The sequence below is a fragment of the Hypomesus nipponensis genome, chromosome 6 (assembly GCF_054491055.1).
Source record: "Hypomesus nipponensis isolate SF chromosome 6, ASM5449105v1, whole genome shotgun sequence".
Classification (NCBI taxonomy): domain Eukaryota; kingdom Metazoa; phylum Chordata; class Actinopteri; order Osmeriformes; family Osmeridae; genus Hypomesus; species Hypomesus nipponensis.
The window spans coordinates 18,274,868-18,287,811 of record NC_140366.1 but is presented as its reverse complement, the minus strand read 5'-3'; positions in this window follow the sequence as shown (position 1 = coordinate 18,287,811).

The following is a 12,944-nucleotide window of genomic DNA, read 5'->3' as shown; positions in this document are numbered from 1 at the left end:
TCGTTGTGGGGAAGATAGACGCGCTTTCACACATTCTGGAATAACAGGCAGGGGTGTCCAAGGTCAGTTCTGGTAGCACTTATACACACTCTACTAGAGTGCCCTGCCCTGAGACTAAGAAACAAGCTTGTCTCTGCAGGGGCAACAATTAAAAAAAGAAGCCAGGACCAACTTTCATTGCTCTTATATTAAAAGTCTATTATATTAAAAGTCTATTATATTATAAGTCTGTTAGATGAAGTCTTCTTCTGATAGTCCCTGACATTCTTGACGTTAATTTACATTAGAGCCTTTCCTTTTATAGCATATAGGCTTGTTAGGGCTTGATGCAGACTATGGCCAGGAAAAAACAAACAAACACAAACACGTTTGACATACTTGCTTTGATTTGTGACATCAATGAATCATACCATGTTTTGTGGTTGCTTAGCGTCCACGTGAAGAAGAGGCTGTGTGTGTCTCAGGGAGAACAGTCTTCTCTCCAGAAAACTTCCTTCATCTGAAAACCTGAGATGATCCAGCACCAATTGTTGTGGTACTGGTGTGTTGGAGATCCGTCTGTGAGCGTCTCCCTGGAGGAGCTGAGGATGACTTCACAGAAGCTCCTCATCACAGTGTGAGGCCCGGACTCACCAAGGCCTGACTCACGAGGTCGCCATGACAACCACATGCTGTACACGGAGCGCCGTTCTGAGTTTGTCGGGCTAAAACGGGTCTGAATCTGACAGGGAATATGACATGCCTTGGTGTACAGGGCTGGGCTGTGTGATTATCCAAAGTTCACGGATCGGAAAATGATAGATTTGTGAAAGATGAGAAAGTTGCCGAATGAGGTTACCTGTGTACTTGGAGTAGGATTTCATGCAGAAGAAAATACTTTTTTTTTTTTAAACCCTTTCAGCCTGTCTATTCAAACAGTATTTGATGTTTTTTTTTAGGTGGTAACATTTGCAATTTCTATAATGTTTTCTCACTTATTCAAGACACACACCAAGTGGGCCACTGTCTGCTTTCATGCAATAGTACACTTTCTGCTGGGCCTGTCTCTGTTCATATTTTATTTAGGCCTGTTGCAAAACAACTTTTATAACTTTAAAGGCTTGTCACATTTTAGTGGAAGCACGTATCTATAAAAATACGCTTTTTTCTCATTCAAAAGTATGTCAGATTTGTGTTTTATAACCAGATGAATTTCTGGTGGTGCGTGGTTCCAAAAAATAGACAATTCCTGTGTGTTTACAGTAATACGTAGAGTAAACATTCATTGAACATTGCACAGTTAGCCAATCACAGGCCTGCACAGTACAATGCACACAGAATGCCAAACATACCCAGCAGCATTCCTAATGACACGATGTGAGCAAGGACACCAGAAGCATCCGCTATGTATACCCTCCGATCACAGCAAATGACATATCGTGTAAAGTACTAGTTGACTGAATTACAGTCTTCCTTAGAGGGGGCCTAGTTTGCGCTGTGACACCATCATCAATGTCCCTTGCTGCGCCCACTGCTCTGTCATTACCAACGCTCTGGGACCGGCCGCTGACAGGCTAACAACCAGTGCCAGCTGGTGATTCATCCCCTGGTCGTCAGGCTGCATCCTGGGCAGGACTGCTAGCGATGACCTGCATGGATGCACAATTGGTCTACACATATAGCAGATATGTCTGATGACAATCTTTGTGGTGTTGGCTTGTTGTTTTCCATCCTTAGCCAGGCAATCTGCCAGGCTTGAAATATGGTTTTGTACCGGACTACAGCTTGATGGCATTTTATTGCAACACAAAGCCTATTTGAGGAGGCGTTCTCTAAACCCTCGCTTGCTCAGGCATCACGTCTTGTGCTGTGTGATTGTCTGTGTGACTGCTGTATGGTTATCCAGTGGTTATCCAGTCAGCAACGTGATAACTGTGTTAAAACGGGGGGTCTACGGGGAGCAATTATGTTGAGCTTATATGACTAAGTACGTTCCTTACTCCTGACTAATGTCTTCTGTTTGCATCTGTAGTTGTCTTCATGCATCCTGCCCTGCTCTCTCTCTCTGTCTCTCTCTCTGTGTCTCTCTCCCTCTGTTTCTCTGTCTGTCTCTCTGTCTCTGTATTTTAAATATTATTAATAATATTTATAATAATATTATAAATATTTATAATTATAATAATATTTATAATAATATTATAAATATTCCTATATGTTTAATGTATGCACCTCCCTGCCAAAGTAAATTCCTTGTTTATGCAAACATTCATGGCGAATAAAATCCCTTCTGATTCTGATTCTCTCTCTCCCTCTGTCTCTCTCTGTCTATCTCTGTCTCTCTGCCCTGCCTCGCCCTCCTCCACATGCACTCTCTCCCTCTCTCTCTCTGTCTATCTCTGTCTCTCTGCCCTGCCTCGCCCTCCTCCACATGCACTCTCTCCCTCTGTCTCTCTCTGTCTATCTCTGTCTCTCTGCCCTGCCTCGCCCTCCTCCACATGCACTCTCTCCCCTGGATCTCTCACTCTTCATCTCTTTCTTTCTTTATTCTGGAGGGGTTCTGCTTGAGGGTGGTCCTTGTTTCACCCTGTAAACGTTTGCTCCTATGTCCTTGTAGGTCCACCGAGTTCTGGCCAATAATGTGCTTCAAGGAATAAGGGTCTCTTTGTGATAAGAGAACCACAAACTATTCAATGGTTTGCAGCAGAAGGATCAAAGTAACTCCCATGCAATTCTCGCACAGAAATATTGACAAAAAGTGCCATTCATCTAGTGGATTCTCAAGTATACTGAAACTAAACTGCTATGTAGTGGTTTACATGATTTTACACTGCCATTTATGTCCTGGTTATTAATGGACCAGACATGTGCGGGATTGTTATCGTGTTCTCATTCTCTCTCCACAGGATGCATCAGGATGCATCACCATAACATATCGTCTTGCTATGTGATTTCAATTTCCAAAGAATCTCATTTCAATTTCCAAAGAATCTCACTACCTTTGCTCTCAATAGTCTTCATTTATTGGCAGTCATCACAGTCACATCCGCAAACACACCTAACTATTTCCATATCTGCTTTGCTGCAGTATCCATAACAACAACAAAAACATTTCCCTCAAACCAAAACAATGTCTTCATTTTCATAGCATTGATTGTTAGGCTTGGATCAGTTACCACTTGATGAAACAAATAAGAAAGCAACAGACCAAGCAATGACTAGACAATTTATATTTGCCAGATGGAAAGTCGAAGCTTAATTAGGCACAGAATGCAGTGGTAGATCTAGCCGTGCCTGCAGTAACTTCACCCCACAGGCTGCAACAGTGCTTATTGTCCTGGCCCAGATTTTCCTCAGCCCTTCATTAGCATCTATCTACCCCACGGCCATCGTTAAACACCCAGGGGGAACATGAAACTCTCTGTGCACCTCAGCACAAAATCTTCTCATGTTGGTTTTTTTGGGAGTTCCAAGTAACTGTGCTGGGAGGGGAACACCAGAGTTTCGAAAGACGGAACCAAGCTGTGGTGCACCAGGGGAAGCTCTCCAGTGTGCTTCCCTCTGGTGATTGGTTCCCCATGGACGCCATCCCAGCGCCCGTCACAGTTCTTCAGTGTAGTCAGCAGCATGCCCCATCAGGCCACTTACAAGTTCTTTAAGTCTTAGTTTGACTTGATAAATGTTGACGTGACTCGGTGGAGGTGGTGTACGTTGCAAGAGAATTATCACACAAACGGCATTTTATCCTTACGATAATACAAAGCTAAACAGCGCCGCTTAGGAGCTACACAAAAGGCTGGATTTAGACCATTACATAACGTTAGAGTGTGACGCTTTACTTTTTTATTGCCTTTGCATATGCATGTTGGCTGTGGTAAAGCTGAATATTTTATGAGAATCTAATATTTTATGTATAAATCACATCCAAAGTCCTCCTTTTCATCAACTCTCTCGTGTTCTACAACTTCCCCTCCCTGAAGCTTCCTATTGTTGTCAATAAAGCTTGACGATTTAGGAATGGGGCGGTCTGGTTCACTACCAGGCACGTGGTTCATGGGTTTGGGCGTTTCCCTGACAACACCATGTTAAGGGACAGCACCATAAACACCTGTGAGTTCTTTCTGAATTCATCTCAGATGATTAGATTGTGATGTGTGTGTGGTAGGGTGTGGGGGCATGGGTGCGGGTCGAATCAAACGGTCCTAAACAAACTGTTCTGCTCTGCTAGAAAAGCTTGTCTGATATAAAGGAAGTCAGGCTAGGCCTCTGCTTCATAACTGAGGAGAGTTGATTGAAAGAGCGAAAGAAAGGGAGAGAGAGCTAGAGAGAGAGCTAGAGAGAGAGAGATTGTTCTATTTTTGAAGCACTAGTAAGAGCTTTAGTCAGGCTATGAGGCATGTCAAATTTGATTTACAATCTACGATGTAACATTGTTTGAAATCTAGGTATGATTATGCATAATTGACCATAAATCCTTGGAAGCCATACCACCAGTATGTCATGTAGTACCTACAGTATGGTGTCAGGGCGATCCGGTGGGATGTTGACTGTTTAGCAGTCTGTGCTGTCCGACAGGGTTGAGATGTTCCATAATGAAACAGATAGTACTGACAGTGTGAGTTATGTCTCCAAGGAAACATCTAGTGAAGGAATGGAAGCTGGCTATTACCCAGCTGTATCCAGAGAAGGAGTCTGGACAGTTATTCAGTCTGTGAAGCTTTCAGGAAAAATGTGTGTGTGTGTGTGTGTGTGGGTGTGTGTGCGTGAGTGTGTATGCTGGCACGAGTGAGTGAGTCTGAGTGAGTGAGTGGGTGTATAGTGTGCATGCTTTTAGCAGTAATCTTATATTTTGTGACATATTGCGAAGAAGCAGGAGATTTTAATACATGGAAATTGCTCTGGAATAACCACAAACACACGAGCAAGCCCCTCTCGAGGTCAAGACTGCGCCTGAGACTAATGGCACCATGTAATTCAGGAAGACAATACAAAAGCAAGCAGACCGAGCAGCTTTTAAGCGTATTGCTTTTTTTTATCTATTCATTTTTCTGTAAGACTCTCACGTTCTCCATTTCAACAATATCACGACAGAAGGATGATTGTTTTCAGGCTCAGACAGAGTGAGTGAAGCCATGCCTGCGGTCATGAAGACAGGCTATCACAGACCCACCAGCCCTCCTTCCTCACAACTGTCCTTAACAACCACAGGTTTGACTATTCACTGATGGGGTTGTATCAAAGATCTTGCATTTTAACGTTCATCACCAAGACAGGACATCTTAACCTTGACCCGTCTCTTGTCGTGACATTAAGTGCCTAGTTTCCCCTCTGGGTTTACTGTCTAGCGAGGATCCTTTGTGGTGTCCTCAGATGACCCGAGGAAGCTAAAGAGGTAAACCAGAGGTCAGTCCTTTAGCACCGCTACATTCAAGCTGTTGCCTCTGGGATCAGACTTGGTCTTGGCATTGCCTATCCTCTGGTTTTCCCATTTGGCCAGATTCTTGCACAAACGTGGCTGTTTAAAAGCATGACACCAGCACATTTGTAAACCTTGAACACAGGCTCCTTCCAGGACCCTGGCTTGATGGCTTTCCAGTGCTGAGCCTGGTCTTTCAGTTTCCACATCCCAGCGGGCTGCCTGGGTCTGTGGTCATGTCAGGGACGGGAGAGAAAACCCTCTCAGCCCCTGCATGGTTTCACTCCTCCAGAGACCCAGGGTCTGCCTGGGTGTGACACCGACTTAAACACCCACAAATGTTCAATTCATTTTGAATCCGCGACATTCATCGTGACTCAGTACAGGACGTACAGCTGTTGTAGAGATTAATGTAACGTGTTGTTGTCATCATGTCATGTGTGAAAAGTTTTGAAAGGTTGAAATCCTCCGCTGTGCGTCTGACGGTTCACGCCTCTGCATTGTCCATTATTTGGTGATATTGTACACCTCGTCGGGCATTATCCCTTACATGCACTCTGCTGTGCTCTACTATCAAGTACTTTGAATGTATGTGATTATAAAAGAGAAAATATTTGACTTTATCCATTAAACACACATGAAAAGTAATTGATGGAAATAGAGACAAATTGCCTGCTTAGAGTAGTATTTACGCTTTACCGCTGGTGGTAAATGATGACCACCATTCCAAGAGTGAGTATAACACTGATTGGAGAGAAAGTGCTTACTGGGCTTGTCAGTAACTCCAGGTGTTTCCCCCAGAGCCGGGCCATGAAGTTTTTTGCGATTACACAGCTTGACGGCAACTTAGAGGTAATTATGTCCTGCACTCACCCAAACGCAACAGCTTCTCAAGTTGGATTAGCCACAGGCTTAGTCTCACACAGATCAGCGCTAACACCCAGACCCTCGTACGCCGGGGGGGCTCCGGCCCCTGGGGGGGCTCCGGCCCCCTGGGTTTCAGAGGATTACCTGCAGACTCAGCTGTGTGTGACTGCAGCATACCAGAGAAGCCTGTGTTGATGTCACTCGCTGCACAGATTCCGCAGTTACCTAGAGACCGTATTAACGCTTTGTTGTTGCCAGGGAGAAACGACACCAGTCCAGTCGACGTACTGTAATTCGGTTGTATCGATACCTGTTTACATCAGGGGTGTGGTGTATTCCGGTGACTGTAGAATGATACACCTGGGTATTTAAGACACTCAGTGTGGGGTACATAAAGCCTCTTTAATGTTTTAGCTACAGGTTGATAACACAAGAAACATTTACAGTTTGACACCATCATAAAACACAAAAGACTAAGCTTGTGTTCATTTGAAAGGAACCACCTGACCCTCGCTTACAGTGGCTAGCATGGCCTGGCATGTGTACTAAGATGAATGTTTGTAAATGTCCTTGAAAGTGTATGTTAAATTGTATTAGCTGTACGAATGTGGAAGGAGAAAGATGAGGAAGAGAGAACAAACGTTACACTCGATAACATAAACAGGTTTCTGATCTGTTTGTTTACACACTAGCATCACAATGGATACCCAAGGTAGCAGCACCGTCTCTATGGCAACATTTGCTCAAACAATTGAGGTAGCGAGCCAATTTGAGCCCAAATATGGTATTCAAACTGGAGATGTGAGTCATTGTGGTTGTGACGAGGTGAAAATATCAGAGTGTGCGTATGTTTGTGTGGTGTTAGGGTTAGCGTGCAACCTGTTAATACTAAAACCAACACAGCATGCACTGCAAGCATGAATTGTGTGCAGAACATGTTTTCGGACCACATGGAGTCATTTGTTCATTTCAATCTCATACCCCACGGTCACCCTTCAGCCAGGAGAAGAAAGGGTTCTTAAACATCTGCCTGTGAGATTTAACTGTGTTTACTAATCTGACAGTCCATCTCTGTTCAGTGTCGGCTCTCCTCTCTGGGGTTATGGGAAGGGTTTGGGATATGGGCATGGAGTTGAATCTCCACCCTCAGACGTGTACCCTCCCCCAACCCCCCATCTAGGATTCTTTTCCCATGTCCTGTCTTACCCAACCTCTATAACCTGCGGTCGACAAACAAGCACTCCATCGCGAAACCCCCAGTAGCTGATTACATCTGCGACACCCAGCATATGCTAGCCCACCATGCACAGATCTCAACACTTCCCCGGCCTGAAACACACGTCCAGATTGCTGACTGAGACTCTTGGTGCCTGCAGGAGGCCTCATATCTACCATCCGGACAATACTGAAGCAGTTTGAGGAGCGCGTCTCTCTCGCTGTAACCAAGGAACACGGCCTATTTGTAATCCCGATTAAATTATTCAAACCAAACAGTGGAAAAACAAACGTTCCACAGTGTCTCATGCAGTTTTTGATTTCTCCATAAGCAAACAAGTTTTTTTGCTTTGTTTAATGAAATATAAATGAGGGATTCAACGTTGTTTGGTGTTTGGTTACTTCAGATATGTTTTGCACGCATTGAATGTTTAGGTTTATGTCAAATATGCAATTACTGTACAAACAAGCACAGATCAGTCAAGCCAAAATCTGTATGCTAATAATCATGACTATCTGTTCCACGTGTACAATTTTTCATAACTGTAACAAGCCATGATCCTTGGCCAGGGTCAATCCCCAAAGCCAGTATGTAGCAGTGCAGGAGAGTTAATGTTGCGTTGAGCATTAATCAGAGACAGAGGTAGAGGATCTGTGGGAGAGTGTAAACAGCTCTGTGGTCAGATGTTATGCAGCTGTCTGCTCAGGGAGCTGGACGTGGATCGCTGCTGCCTTTGTCTGGTCATCCAGGGGATAGATAGGAGGGATGGAGGCAGAGATCCTCGTGACCCCGAGGCCTAACTTCTCTGATTTAGCTTTTAGGGATTATCATCTAAAATGAGGACTACAGTTTTCTGGAAACAAGTAAAGTTCCTCCCCTTTTCATCACACGCCCACAAGTATGTGATAGAGTTGCGTTGTTGTTTTAAATCATGCTTTTGTTTGTAAGCTGTTTCATTTATGATTTAATTTGCAATTAAGTTCATTGATTATTCCCATGTACGATTAGCCATTATGTAATACATTCAGCAAACTCACCAGACAAGGCCAGACTTTTTAATTACATGATTGCAGCAGCTAATCTCTTCCAAGGTTATATGGAAGTATCAATCAATTCTCATTATTAGAAGTTTGTGTGCCTGTTTTACGATGATGCTCTGTATAAAACGTTACGTAAACACCCCCATTTCTAGCCATTCCTCGGAAATTCACACATCTTATGGCATAGCTGAACATTTTAGATTTTTCTGGGAGTAGTTTTTTTTCTTCCCTCTAGTGGTTGAGAACATTGATCTAACTGTAATTGGTCTGAAATAGGGAAACGTAGCATTTGAAGTAACTGTAACTGGTCCTAGGTCTGTGTCAGGTTGTTAGTGTGTAAGTCCAGCAGATCAGAAGCTGTATTAACGTTCTGCAGTAAGCTCCAGTCAGTCAGATGATCAAGTGCCACACTTATCACACCCAGCATCTCCACTCTCCGTTTCACACATCATCAACATTCAGTCTTTCTCTAGAGTGTATAAACTCTAAAACAAAACTCTGAACCTTCCATAAACAAACTCCCTGGCACTCCCCTTCCTTCTTCGTTGCTCCACCCACCTCCCCCCTCCCCTCCGTCTCCCCCCTCCCTCCCCTCTCCTTCTCTGTCCAGGTTTTCTCCATCCCTCCCCAAAATCGTTTTTCCTCTCACTTCCTCATCCTTCCCTCCTCCTGGGTCCCTCTTCACCTTTCCCCCCTCCTCACTCTCATAAAAACACATTTCACAAAGCCGGATTTTATTACCACTTAGATGATTTAAATAATGTGAAACGACGTAACACCATTAGAAACAAGGTTTGGTTCGAGTTGGAATGACTTAAATCAATTACGTGAAAATGTGATACATCATCCAAATACATTCATCTATTAGTCCATATTCCTAAGTGCAGTCTTCTCCACCGGGCCCCTCTCAAACCCCCCCCCCCCCCCCCACTAACCCTAACCCCCCCACACACACACACACATTTTCATCCCTCCCCACCATTTAGGAACCCCCTTATCCCCATCCGGCCTTCTCCCGTCAACTGAAAACAATGTCAACTTGACCTACACACGGTGATCCACAACAACGGGGGGGATGGGGGACACACACACACACGAATGCATCAAGTCTGTGGAACTGAAAGTGGGCTGGTGTGTGGGGCCACGAAGCCCTGGAGCCCTGCCCTCCACACGAAGCCCGACTAGACAAGCAGCCTGGGCCGTACAGGGGGGTGTGAGGGGGTGGGTGGGGGGTGGGGGGCTGGATAATGAGCTCGCATGTAGCCAGCCAGTCCTATTGTTCCAGGACAGGCACTCTTTTGGAGAGCTTAAATAGCTGGCAGTATGGAAGGGGGTACGTGTTTACAGTGCCTCTTCTGTGTTGGCGTCGGGTGGCAAAACAGCACAAAGTCCCCCCCTAGGTCGGTGGGTGCCGATTCCCCTGTCCCTCTCTCCCTGTCCCTCCCCCTCTCTCCCCCATCTCTCTCCCTGTCCCTCCCCCTCTCTCCCCCATCTCTCTCCCTGTCCCTCCCCCTCTCTCCCCCATCTCTCTCCCTGTCCCTCCCCCTCTCTCCCTGTCCCCCCCCCATCTCTCTCCCTGTCCCTCCCCCTCTCTCCCTCGCCCCCCCATCTCTCTCCCTGTCCCTCCCCCTCTCTCCCTCGCCCCCCCATCTCTCTCCCTGTCCCTCCCCCTCTCTCCCTGTCCCCCCCCCATCTCTCTCTCAGGGATCAGTGCCCATGTAGCTTCAGTTGTCTCTCCTGACTCACCCGTCTGCGAGGCTGAGGAGAACATAGGAGGTGCATCATGCTCAGACTCTGACACTGCAAAGTGGATGGTGGAACAAACAAAAGCCAGGATTGAAAACAGAGAAACAAGAAATTCAAGCCTTCAGTCGACTCGAGACAAGGTCATTCAATGAACAGTAACCCAGAGTGCCTTGGCTTAAAAAAAAAAAACAAGGGTTAAATGTCTCAATGCAACAAAAATATGCCATTCATTTGCCTACTCTGAATCTAAGCATCCATACAGAGAGAAATCTTTCTCTTCCATCCCCAGGAACTTCATTTACTTCCCATTATTGTCTGAGCCGGCTGTTTGTTCTCCAAATACAAGTCAGGTGTCCTTGGAGACGCATACAAACCCACTCTGTTGGTGGTTGGGATTTAATCATGCCTTTCTCGCTTCCCCCCCCCCAAAAAAAAAAACCCACGACCGCCTGTCAGGATCACACGCAGCCTGGGCGAATTCTGGGGTACAATACATCAGAACGCTTTTCACAAACACCATTTCAACTATCACAGCGGGACATTGCGGGTTTTGAGTTGTATAACAGAGACTTATCTAGGCTCACTTTGAGTCCTTGGCACGGTATAGGGATTGTCGAAAGCTCCCATTTCCTATTTCAACTTCGACTGCTGTTGTCTCATTCATAGCATGGAATTGATTGTTTTGAAAGAGCCTTCTGTGGACAGTCTTGTTTAGCCCCTGCGGCTGTGATGTATCAGTTTCAATGATTGTTTTATATACAGCATCATTGACTGTATTGATTGTTTTGCAGATATCATACACAGGCCTATAATAACATATCGGACTATAATTGATCCAATGTGTGGGGAATTGCCTTTCCCATCTGGGGAAAACAACCATGATAATGATAGATTATCTCGATATCACAAACCAGTATGTTTATACTTGTAATTTATAATAATTAATATTCAAGCAGGGCCTATTTCCTGTTTCAATACTCCATTACCTAATCCTCACAGTAATGAAATGTCAACCATGGGCTAGAAGATAGTCTTTGAGGGGTCATATTAGAAGGCTCTAGAGTATTTAGTGAGCAAATTGAATCGCTGTTTGCGTTTTGGATCCTCTCTCCCCTCTAAGATGAGGCTCAGGAGGGCTTGGAGGCTGACGGAATGCAAGGGTTAGGGTTCGTAGGGAAAAATCCTCAACATGTGTTCATGGTTATTGGGAGAAGTAGGACTGGCAGGCGCTCGCTGACCCGAGGGTGAGACTCTCCTCTCTAAGCCCTCCATCTGAACTCTCTCTCTCTCCGATATTGGAAACTGAGCAATGTGTGTGTGTGTGTGTGTGTGATTGAAGAAAGAGAAGTGTTGTTGACAATGCGCTGTGATGTCACAATGCCACTATTTGTTTTTGATGTTGGTGTGTGTCATCACAGCAAGCTGGCTGTCTGCCAACACAAAGCTAGTGTGATCATCCCACGCATTCACTGTGTGAGGGTAACCTCCTGTGCTTGATGGGAAGGACTCTACAGCACGTCCTCCTGTGCCTCTACAGCACGTCCTCCTGTGCCTCTACAGCACGTCCTCCTGTGCCTCTACAGCACATCCTCCTGTGCCTCTACAGCACATCCTCCTGTGCCTCTACAGCACGCCCTCCTGTGCCTCTACAGCACATCCTCCTGTGCCTCTACAGCACGCCCTCCTGTGCCTCTACAGCACGCCCTCCTGTGCCTCTACAGCACGCCCTCCTGTGCCTCTACAGCACGCCCTCCTGTGCCTCTACAGCACGCCCTCCTGTGCCTCTACAGCACATCCTCCTGTGCCTCTACAGCACATCCTCCTGTGCCTCTACAGCACGCCCTCCTGTGCCTCTACAGCACGCCCTCCTGTGCCTCTACAGCACATCCTCCTGTGCCTCTACAGCACATCCTCCTGTTCCTCTACAGCACGCCCTCCTGTGCCTCTACAGCACATCCTCCTGTGCCTCTACAGCACGCCCTCCTGTGCCTCTACAGCACGTCCTCCTGTGCCTCTACAGCACATCCTCCTGTGCCTCTACAGCACATCCTCCTGTGCCTCTACAGCACATCCTCCTGTGCCTCTACAGCACATCCTCCTGTGCCTCTACAGCACGTCCTCCTGTGCCTCTAAAGCACGTCCTCCGGTGCCCCTACAGCACGTCCTCCTGTGCCCCTACAGCACGTCCTCCTGTGCCTCTACAGCACGTCCTCCTGTGCCCCTTTGCCGGAATTACAGCTACAGTATCATCACTCAGAGGCACTGTTGAAAAGCACTGTTAGTTTAACCCTGCAGCAGGAAGAAATTCGGCATTCCAAACACAGCTAAGCAGGATGAGGCACGTTCAAGATAAACAGGACCCGTCAGCCATTCTGGGTCTTCAGATGAATCCCTCCGTCGAGTTTCTGAGAATAGAAGTTGGTCTCGGCAGTTGCATCCATAATGCAGCTCATTCAAGTCATGTGTGCCTTGATCCCGGTCTTCCTTTTAGAGGCCCCAGTGTAAGGACTGCATTACTCTGGAATAGCCCTAAATTCTCCGTAAAATCATCCAGACGCACTGAGGCTTATGCCTTGCATGTCTGTGGGCCTGGGGTTGGATCGCTCTACACACGGAGGCTCAGCTTCAGGACTGTGGGTCGTCCCCTCTCTCATCCTCGACAAGCTCCCTGAGTGGCAGGCCA